This window comes from Cupressus sempervirens, chromosome 2 (genome assembly GCF_028749045.1).
Source record: "Cupressus sempervirens isolate cs-2001-9-10 chromosome 2, ASM2874904v1, whole genome shotgun sequence".
NCBI lineage: Eukaryota > Viridiplantae > Streptophyta > Pinopsida > Cupressales > Cupressaceae > Cupressus > Cupressus sempervirens.
This window is the reverse complement of record NC_143119.1, coordinates 95,502,809-95,515,112: the sequence shown is the minus strand read 5'-3', so window position 1 is coordinate 95,515,112 and position 12,304 is coordinate 95,502,809. Positions and strand designations below refer to the sequence as shown.

At 36.3% G+C, this 12,304-nt stretch overlaps 1 protein-coding gene across 3 annotated transcripts in view; it reads left to right on the top strand.

Moving 5' to 3' along the window:
- FTSH12 (FTSH protease 12) overlaps positions 1–12,304 on the top strand; it is a 330,913-nt gene that overhangs the window by 183,035 nt on the left and 135,574 nt on the right. The gene's annotated exons all lie outside the window — the stretch shown is intronic.

Genomic DNA, 12,304 nt, shown 5'->3' with positions numbered 1-12,304 from the left:
CACATAATAGAGACTTGAAGCATGCCATGAAGAAGTTATCCCTCCCTAATTTTGATGGCAGCAGTAAGACGTCTGCTAGGGCTTGGATTCATAAGCAAGACACATTCCTGACATTCAAACCCATGTCAAAAACATATACTATTAGATTCGCCATGACTAGTCACCTCGGATCATGGACTAGTCATCTAGGACTAGTCACCTAGGATCATGGACTAGTCATCTAGGATCATGGTCTTATTACATCTTACGAGAATTTCAGCTCTAAGTTGGTCACTCATTTTGATAGGAAGGACATTGAGGTCTACTACAAGGATTTGGCGTAGATGCGATAGGGTGGATCTTTAGATGACTTCATTGATAAGTTTCAGTAGAGCTCGGTTATGGTTCCGGATATGACAGAACAATGTAAGATAATGCTATTCACTGAAGGCTTACATGACAGATTTAGAGGTTTGGTCAAGGTTCTTAAATCAAACACATTGGATGATGCTATTAAGATTGCACATGATTTGGACTCACCTTCGATACTACAACCTTCTAAGAAACCTTATAAGGGGCCCACTTTGATCCAAAGAACAAGAATCAGCAAAAGACTTTTCCCCCAAGGTTGGACTTTGAAACTCAAAATGGATTGAGGAAGAAGCTATGTTTAACTTGTAGGGAGCCATGGACACCAGATCACAGGTTCTTGGGCAAGGGGAAAATACATTATGTAGAGGTTCTTTCTGAAGAGGAGGATGAGCAATAGGAAGGCAACGATGTTGATGGCAGCAATGAGGATGGAAATGGGGAACAACCTCTTAAAGAGCGGAAGAAGGAATCTACTTTGGGACAGTCTCCTATTATAACTTCTGTTTCAGGCAATCCCACTGGTTACCCCTTTTGTTTGAAGGATGTAGTTAGAGGGCAACATATTGTGTGTCTTTTAGATATAGTTGCATCACATAATTTCATAAGCACACACTGGGTTTCAAAGAGAAGGTTATAGATTGACAATATACTAGAGTTCGAAGTTAAGGTAGCAGGGGGTGATCGATTAAGATGCACAGGTAAAGTGTGAGGGCTTTCAATTCACTTTGATGACTATCTTCTAGAGGCAGATTTTTATGTTGTTGATTTAGATGGGTTAGACGCCATGTTGGGTAGGGAGTGTTTATAGACTATCGGCAGGTATACAGTTGATCATGGTAAGATGTAGCTAGAATTCATACATGAGGGTCAACAGGTGATTCTCAAGGCCATGCTTGAGGGTGAACCTAGAGTGATATCAATGCACAAGATGGAGGCAATTATGAGACATGATGACATGGAGTGGGCGGCACATTGTTTCGTCTCCTCTAAGGCTACACCAGTCTCAAGACAACAGTTTTACTGTGACATTCAGTTGGTGCTTGATAGGCACAAGAGGGTCTTTGAAGACATACCCAAGACATTCCCCCAAATAGGTGGTTTGAGCATATCATTGAGTTAGAAGAGGGTGCGAAGCCCGTCATCACCACTCCTTATCATCATCCTAGGCACTATAAAGAGGAAATAGAAAGGACGATTAAGGAACTCTTAGACATGGGACACATCAAACCCAACTCTAGCCCTTTTCTTCTTCGATAGTTTTGGTGAAGAAGAAGGATGGTACTCTTCGCATGTGTATTGATTACCATGCTCTCAACAAAAGGATCATTTAGAATAGGTACCCTATCCCTCGCATTGATGAGCTATTAGATGATTAGATGAACTACATGGGGCAGTCTATTTCTCGAAGATAGATCTTTGATTGGGATACCATCAAATACCTGTTCATGAGGAGGACATGCACAAGACAACTTTTAGATGCCACTATGGACACTATGAGTTATTGGTTATGCCATTTGGGCTCACTAATGCGCCTGCCACATTTCAGTCATGTATGAATGATATCTTTAAAAAGTAGTTGCACAAGAGCATGTTGGTATTCTTTGATGATATTCTGCTTTTTAGCAGGACTTGGGAGGAGCATTTGCAACATCTAAATGAGGTACTTAGCATTATGGAGGAGCATTCATTGTTTGCGAAGGAATTGAAGTGTGAGTTCGGATTGATTGCGATTCTTTACCATGGACACATGATTGGTGCAGATGGGGTTAAGGTACACTAGCAAAAGATACAAGCAATCCTAGATTGGCTACTTCTGAGGAATGTATCAAATTTGAGAGGTTTCCTTGGTCTTTGTTCTTATTAAAGGAGGTTTGTGAGAGGCTTCTCTCAGACAATAGCTCCCCTCACCGATCTAACATGGAAAGGGGCTTTCAGATCAATGGATGATGCAGAGGTAGTCTTTGATAGGCTCAAGACAGTGATTAGCACATGACTTGTTTTGGCCCTTCCCGACTTCTCTCACCCTTTTATCTTAGAGTACGATGCTTCGAGGAACAAAATTGGCACAATTTTGATACAGGATAGGCACTCAATAGCATATGAGAGCCGTAAGCTCAAGGACAATGAGAGATTGTACTCCACCTATGAGAAGGAGATGCTAGCCATTATGCATGCCTTAACCAAGTTTAGACAGTACTTGGTGGGTGGCAAATTCATGACTAAGACAGACCACAACAGCTTGAGATATTTCTTAGAATAGAAGGATTTCAATGAAAGATAACAAAAGTGGGTCAGCAAGATTCAGGCCTATGATTTTGACATCGATTATGTCAAGGGTAAGAACAATATAGTTGCTGATGTGCTTTCTAGGAGACCTCTAATAGTAAAGTGTTGTACCATTTCAAAGATATCAGCAGATTGGAAGTCCCACTTACTGGTTGAGTGTTCTAAGAAAACTCAAGCTTGTTAGATCATTGATGGACAACTCCAGGACAGTAGATACATGGTAATCGATGATTTTATTTTTTATAAGGATAGGATCTACCTCGTGCCAGAGTCTAAGCTCAAGGTAAAACTTATGGATACTCTTCATGATACACCATCAACCGGACACCCAAGTTTCTTCAAAACCTATAGGTAGGTCAGAGAAAGGTTTTCATGGAAGGGCCTCAAGGATGATGTCATTCAACATGTCTGTAATGTCCCCATTATGAGAATAGAATTTAATAGTAAAAAATAAGTTAATAAATGAAATAATGATAAATATAATTTATTAGCTTATATATTAATGAAGAAATTAATAAATAAACATATTCATTAATATTTTGGGATTAACAAAATAATAATAAAAGATACTAAATAAATTATAATATAATTTAACTATATCATCAATAATAATATATATTATTATTCATAATATTATTATTAGATAATAATATTATTACAATGAAATACGAATAAAAAAAAAATAAAAAAAAATATAATAACTAGTATACTGAATAAATTAGTCATAATGAGACAATGATTGATTATCTATTGACTTGTTAAGAGTTCAATAAACAATGCTTCATGAGAACTAATTACTAACAATCTGTTATGTATATAATACATCAACTTAATAATGTGATAAGGCATGATATAAAGAATAAACTTAATTATGTTTAGCATTAACAAGTCTGCGGTTGTCTCAAATGAAGAGGTGTAAGTTAATGGGCATGATAACCTTCTAAAATGAATGGATGTGATCCATTCATCCACACAGATATAAGGTGGCAATCAATATGTCTTCTTAACACACGTAAGGTAATACAGCATTCAGAGTGATAGCTATATAGAAGACAGTAATATACACACGAAGAACCATAAAATATATCGTAGAGGATATACATAATACTCTGACTAACGAAGCCTATACATGGATGGATAAACATCAATCCCAGACTTATACCATCGTTTGAGGAGAGAAAGACCGGGTGGTTTGCAGTAGCAAGGAAGATACAGTGGATAGTTATGTAGCTTTCAGCTATCAATATTCAGATTTTGTGAAATAGTTTATGTTCTGAATTAGAGAATATATTATATCAGACAAAGAAGATAGACCCCAGGTGCTATGTACTAATGAGCACAAATCACAGGAAGACAAACTATTACAGAAGTCTTATTACATTCAAACAGAGATGACTCCATCCATATTGTAAGAATTCATAATCAGACAGACATAGAAAGACTTATCTCTGCTCATTAGTCATCCCAGGCCTTCTCGTAGAGTATCCATCATTGGGTATTTACTAGTTGCAAACACACAAGATAAGTCCTGAGATAACACTACTGGGCCAATCAACAATAACAAGACAAAGCAGCTCAGTTAGAAATTCATAAGCGACATAAAACACAGACAGTAATACTATAAAAAATTAGTGTAAATTAAAGATTGTACTAGAGACAATAACTCAATCCCTATAAGTGATTCAAGAACAATATTATAATACATCTCTAACTGCCAAGTCGGAGATCCGAGAGTTTATTTTATTGATACAACTATTGAAGATCATTTTACTCAGCATATTCCTCATTGACTAATCAGAGACGGTAATAGTATAAATATTAGCCATATAGAATAATTATTGTACAAAGAAATGTAATATTTATATATATCATCCCCAAAGGAAAAATTATCTTTCAAATTCAAAGCAAGGGAAGAGACCTCAAGGTAATTGTCCCTAATTTCCAAGTTATAAAAAAGGGGGACATTACAATGCAAGAGAATGCCACACTGTCAATAGAACAAGTTGGAGCATGAGTTCCCAACAGGATTATTACAACCTCTTCCTATTCCAACATAGAAATGGGAGAGTATCTCCATGGACTTCATTACAGGATTACCGAGAGTGCAGGGCAGAGATTCCATTTTTGTGGTTGTGGACAAATTGATTAAATTTGCTCATTTTTATGCTATAGAGGCACATTGGTTGGCCTCTCAGGTAGTCGACTTGTTTTTTCGAGAGGTTTTTCATCTACATAATCTACCTCGGACCATTGTGAGCAACAAGGATTGCAGATTTCTTAGCACTTTTTGGCAAGAATTATCCAGATTGCCAGGTACAGAATTGACACCCAGTACGAATTACCACCCACAAACGGACAGACAGACTAAGATAGTAAATAAATGGGTGGAGGGTTATCTCCGGAACTATGTAGGTGGGCAACAAAGAGCTTGGGTTGAATGGTTATATTTAGGGGAATACTGCTACAACTCCTACCACATGTCCATCCAGATGACACCATTTCGAGCTCTTTATGGCAGTGAACCTCTATCGTTCGTAGATTTGGCTTATAGGACAACAGAGCACCACTAGCTGGAGATTGGATACAAGATTAGAAGGACATTCTCAAATCTCTTTGGGAGAATATCTTACATACTTAGAATTAGAAGAAGATGTATGCTGATCATCACCAGACAGAACGAAGTTTTGAGTTAGGTGACATGGTTTACCTTCGTCTCCAACCTTACAGGCATAGCTCCTTGAAGAAGAGTGGATCTGAGAAGCTTCAACCTAGATTTGATGGTATCGCATTACTTGGAGGATTGGAGTGGTTGCTTATGAGTTGGACTTGCCAGATGATAGTAGAATCCATAATGTTTTTCATTTGTCTTGCCTCAAGAAGGCAATTGGTCAGCATGCAGTTCCTTTTGTTAGATTACCCCTACTTAATGAGGACGGGAAACGGGGTTTGGTTCCAATCGAGGTGATTGAGATCAGGGAGAGGAAGCTATATAACAAATCCATCATGGAGTATTTAGTTCGTTGGAAAGATTTGCCATATGAAGATGCCACTTGGGAGGGCAAATCAATCCTGCAACATCCGACATTGAGATTGCTTGAGGGCAAGCAATCTCGGGAAGGGAGGACTATAATGCCCCCTTCTCTGTGCTAGGTCTTATTAGCACCTTGTTGGTCTCTCTTTCCATCTGGATAGGCTAACAACATTAATCTTGATGATGCTAGCTAGTAACAGGAGTTTATTTGGTTTCGTTGGGAAAATATTTAAGTGGAGGGGCTTTTCTATAGTTAAGTCACTTTATTTTATTAAGTGGATTTATAAAGTTAGTGACTTAAAGTCATCTTATAAAAACGTAACTTAAGTAACTGGAAGACGAAAATGGCTTTTATCCCACATTTCCTAGTTGTTTGTACTTCCCCTCACATCGAGGTTATAAAAGCAATGAGCTTCCTTGGGATTGACAACATGAATTATAATATTGTTTAAAAAGCAACAACAAAGTTGCTTAAATGTGACTATGCTTTCTTAAGGACGAAACCCCTTAAGAAGATTTGAGAAACTAGGCGTAGCCCTAGTATCTCTTGGGAGATTGTACCAGTTTCAAGTATGGAGAATGCAGAGTAATGAATTGTCCTAGCAGACCCACGTTTAGCAGGAAATCGGTATGTAGTGAGAGAGCTAGTTGGGTCATTTCTTGAAGAAAGACAGTGGGAGTTGTGGTAGGAAACAATGAGAGTTGCAGCAAGAATTAGTGGGAGGTGTGATGACAATCTGAGGCACAGGTGACTTCATTTCCAGTCGGAGGCACTTACAATCCCATTTAGCAGTCACACCTAGGTTGGATGGTTAATTGCAGAGGTAGTAGGAGCTAGCACAGGGTCCTTGTGACAGACTGTAGGCCATAAGTTTGAAAATTATAGGGTGGCAGTATTGACTACCGTAAGAGATTCGGGGGCCACCGGCCAAATGCATTCACTACCAAGGTTGGCTCCGATAGTTAATCCAGGGGTAGCAGTGGCATTGGTGTGGAGTGTTTTAGAAGTCATATTCATAAAAAGGGCAAACGCACTTGGAGACGTATTGGCAGCCGCACATCCACGATCATCATCCATGTTCCATTTTGTTTATGTTTGTAATTTGTCATATAGTCAACGCTTAACGTTCGGACTTGTAGTATGGATGTATGATTTCACAAAGTAGTTGGTCCAATAAATTCAATAGTAGATGAATTGAGTACTTGGTATGATGCATTTTGTGAGAATGATGTGATCTTAGAGTTGTTTCTTTACAAGCATTCCCTTGTATTGCATTTAGTTGTTCCTATTACTGTTTCATCAGGACTAGATCGTTACATCTTGTCTTATGAACCGACAGGGTAGCTCATGGTTGAGCAAGGTATATTTCTTGTTGTCAAGTCATTAAATCCTTAGTCAAGATGGTTAGAATCCAATCCTCATAACTTGTCAATGAACTTTTGGTACCCCAATCCTCCTATCCTATTTAATATTGCTTTCCACGCTTTGTCTTGTCCTACATCCAAAAGAATGTTTCCATGATAGTAACATATTCCTTAATTTGGAATCAAGATAATCATAATCAAATGACAAAAGTATTTTAATTTTTCACAACGGCTAACCACCATCACTACTAACAATTATTTTTCTAACTTCTTATGGAGAACTATAAATCAAAGTAATGAGACTCGAACCTGGCCTGGACTTGGCAAAGGTAACTTGACTCGTGACTCGACTCGGACTCTCTTGTGACTCGGTAGTGACTCGACAAAGACACAACCTTTGAAATTTAGATATTTTTTAGGATTTAAATAAATTCCATGCACCCATTATTGAATAAAGCTTGAAGACACAATAAAAGCATGAAATAGAAGGTGATTTGATCTCATACATAACATACATCGATTACATAAGTACAAATGTAAATTTTAGATGTATTAAGAAAATTTTAAAAACAAAAATTAAAAATTAAAAATTAGACGAGTCAGATGAGTTAGCCGAGTCAGCTAGGTAAGATAGCCGAGTCAGCTAGGTGAGTCAGCCAGCTGAGTCAACCAGCCAAGTCAGTCGAGTTCGGCGAGTCAGCCCAGTAGATCCACTGAGTTAGGGTCACAGGTCATTTTGACCCGATTGAGGTAACTTGACTTGTCGACTCACGACAAGTCACGCTACTTTGCTATAAATATTTCTTTTAATTTTTAATTGTAACAAACTACTAACGAGCCATCTTCGCATGCAAATAAAATAAAATGATCAACCATAATTTCCATTTCACAGGATCATAACTTTCAACTGTTTTTAACTATCTAGTTCTATCATTCAAGTGAAATATATGATGGCTATATGATTATTTTAATTGGACCAAAAATTCGGATGTAACAATATATGAGGGCTAACATGTTAGGAATATTTTTTTAGAATTTCTGTAGACAACTCTATTTGTTTTGATAGGATATTTCATATTTTGTGTGCTGTTGGAATGTACAAAATATTGTGAGAATATCCTGTTCGGTAGAATTGATAGTCGTGGATGGCTTGTGTGTTTATATATTGTAGCAGCTAGGAGTACAACAATTGGGCATGAACAACAGTGGAAAAGTAGCAGCTGGGTTACGCTGATAACACATAATTTTATCTTGGTTTGTTTGCTTGTATGACATGAACCTGATAAAATGTGGGATGTTTTTTCATGTTAAATATAGGTAAGTTAATAGTATCTCCTGTAGGAAAAACTTCTAAAATTCTAGGTTAATCTTATAGAAACAAGAAAACTACTTGAACCCCAAAGAATGAGAAAAAAGGCTCTGATACTTTTTATGACTCAACTGAAATGACACAGATAGAGTATTTGATTTAGCCTCTGTAAGCATACGCTACAAAACAATTGTTTAATGTGCTAAAGGAGCTAAAGATATTTCTGCAAAATACATAAGGAAATATTGCATGTGAACTGCCAATGTTTTGGTAGCTTTAGTAGGATAAAGCATTGAGATCAACGAGAATTTAACATATACATATACATATATACATATACACATACATATATACATACATACATACATACATACATATATATGTATATATATGTATATCCATTATATTAATTATATTGATGAATAGACATGTCTCATGAAGGGACATGTCTCTTCTCTTGGTTTATTCCTTGTACAAATACAAGAGGACACTGCCATTTGGAAAGTGCATACCAGACATTGTGGCAGTGTTATTACATTTGCAACATCCTTCAAAATCAACTTGGTATCAGAGCCAAGTTCCTTACCTAATTGTGATCGTGGAGAGAAGTTTATAATGAACTCATATTAGTAATAATTGATTTGTGATCCTATGGTCATAAGGTTCTTTCTACTTCGATGGAGACCACAGGTTGAGAATATGCAGGAGGATGCACTTTATTTAAGAAACCTCCTATCATATGAAAATGGACCACAGATGAGGACTAGGCCCAATAAAGAAAATATTACACAATTATAAACATTCTCTAGTTTGGGAAGCATCAAACAATGATCAACCATATTAGATACAAATTTTAATTTGAACATAGGAGTGCTGAGTCAATGATCCATTAAAATCACAAATGCATAGATTATCTTGCCCATGTGATTCCACCCGAATGCTATCAAAGCATTCTCCAGTTATGTGAAACCTCTAGTTATATGAATTTGGACCACATATGAGGACTAGGCCCAATAAAGGAAATATTACACAATTATAAAGATTATCCAGTTTGGGAAGTGTTGAACAATGGTCATTCATATTAGATATAGATTTTAATTTGAACATATGAGTAATAAGTCAACACCCCATTAAAATCACAGATGCATAGTTATCTTGCCCATGTGTTTCCACTTGAACGCTATTAAAGCATTGGACGAAAGAATGCCGAAATTGATAGGTGAGCCTTGATCGAAGATTGCATGAAAATTATTAACATTGAAATAGAAAAAACATAATCAAATGTTATCTGGAATGCATAGAAGAGAGATGGTAAAAAAAAAAAAATCCTAGAGAGAAGTCGAATCGTACTTTGAATTTGACAAGTGATAAAGGAGCGTACCCATCCCAGATAGTGACTAAAGGAGGTAAGAGTATGGAGGACATTCATTGAAGATCATGATCTATGCAGGCCAAGACCTCAATCCCGAAGGGGTAAAAATCTTACGTGGAGACATTGGTTGTTGTCTGTAGGGGTCTCACATGATCGACAAAGGGTTGGAATATATCCCATTTGATATGCATGACATGAGTTATAGTTGCTACAAAAATATACTCTCGGGATCTCCTTAAGTAGAAATTACAGTCGAAAAAGCCCCTCCTTTGTGTGTTATTGGTATTAGTTTTTATTTCAGAACTAAAACCAGATAATATGTTTGCCAATATTGAGAGCTTCTACCCTAAACAAAAATTAAACGACGTTTACACAACTCCACATAGATTTTTTTTAGGAGTTATTAAATGCCACGATGCAAAAGATTCCCTTAATGTGTTGGCCAAGTACATAGATGTGATGAAGATATGCCGATAGGTGCACATAAAAGCCCAGGACACAAACAAACTCCTATAATGATATGTAATTGTTGGATATGTTCAATGATGCTTGAATAATATTTTAGATCAAAATGGTATCCAAAACTGAGCATTTATTTAATTACTTGTCCAAAACTATTAGTGGGATTATATTATCATATAAAATATTTATGAGTGCGTAACTCTTGCCATAAGTCTCGATTACTGGACAAACAACTTCTACTCATTTGATCTGAAATTATTGCAGACCAAACCCATTGTGCCTCACGCATTAAGGAGGGATTATAATGTGATGGTAATGAAGTAAATATGGAGTGATAAGGAGAAAACAAAAAGCAGTCTATGATATACTGAAGCGGGAGATCCTACATCACCTAAAAAAGAGAGGATAATAAAACAAATTGAAGGGCAGCTCCCTTATTGATCCGACACACTATTGGAGGGACTCATATGCCATGTTTCAAAGTCAATTCGTATGTCATGTGGGTACAGTGGACCATCCCAACATGAGCGGTCTATGGAGTGGTGGGAAATTAATATATGATCCTTTGAAGTGGTAAGTATAGGGAACGTGTACGTTAGGGACCCACCTAGTAAGGTACTTTAGTGTGATTTTAATATTATGACTATTGTTTATACCTTATATTATTGATACAATCAACATATATTTAATGCTTATATTATAATATAATGTGACATTGTCTATATATATATATATATATATAAAATTAATCATATATATATGAGCTTGGAGGATGAAGCATTAATCTATGTAATGCTAAAGTGGATCAAGTATTGTCTTAAGGGCATTATCCATTGACTACAAGAGATAATTTTCTGATTATTATATCTTGAGAACTACTTTTTCCTTCTTGTAATTAATCTCTTATTTGTATTGCTATATGTAGTATAAGAGTTATTTGCCTTGATCTTTTCCTCCGAGTATGTTATTGCAGGAAAATGGAGATTGAGATTCAAAGTGAGTCTGGCATTTCATTAGAGGCAATCTTGAAAGAGAGGGAGCAGATAGATGATATGATCCAGTCAACCTTCGGTGATCGTTATCATATTGATTCAGAGGAGTAAACCACATTGTGATGGATTCTCTAGTGATCAAAAAATTATAGCAGTCAAGAGGACTGTGATTCATGAATATACCTCGTGACTATGTGATTTTAATGGGCCTACCATCTGTGTACATCATGGGGAAATGACGACTTCCAAATGGTTATCACTTATATTTGTAGAAGTTATTGAAAGGTGACGATCTTACAATAACTTCATTTTCTTTTATGATGGATATCTTACAATGTCAATGCAGATCATGATAGATTATACTTTGCATGGTGGATGTTTATACAATACTCACTATGGGAATGAGTGTGCACATACCTTATAAACATTTTTGAGTACACGGTAAATGTAATGCAAATTGATTTTACACGGAGTACTTGGTGAATATCATGCAACTTGATGTTCAGGAGACCATTACTCACAGTACTTGGTGAATATCTTGCATCTCAACATTTTGATGGCCATTACTCAAAGAGTATTTAGTGAATATCATATATTGTTATTCTGGAGACCAATACTCAAATGTGATATCAAAATGGTGAATATCATATGTTGATATTTTTGAGACTATTGCTTTGTTGAGTACATGGTGAACATCAAGTGTTGATATTTTGGAGAGCATTACTCAGAGTTTTGGTGGATATCATATGTTGATATTCTAAAGGCCAATACTCTTGATATCAAAATGGTAGATATCTGTTGATCAAAGATATCTTTAAAATTCACCATACCTAATATTACCAATGGTGTAATATGTGTCCTGTGTTTATCCTCCCTAGCTAAGAGGGAGTGTTGATGTTCTGGTAGCTTTAGTAGGATAAACCTGTTAGATTAAAGAGAAATTAATATAATTACACACACACACACACATATAACTATAATTAAGTTTGTCATTATATTATATATATTGATGAATACATGTCTCATGAAGGGACATGTCTCTTCTCTTGGTTTATTCCTCATACAAATACAAGAGGATGCTGCCATTTGGAAAGTAGATACCAGACATTATGGCAGTGGTATTACATTTGCGATTT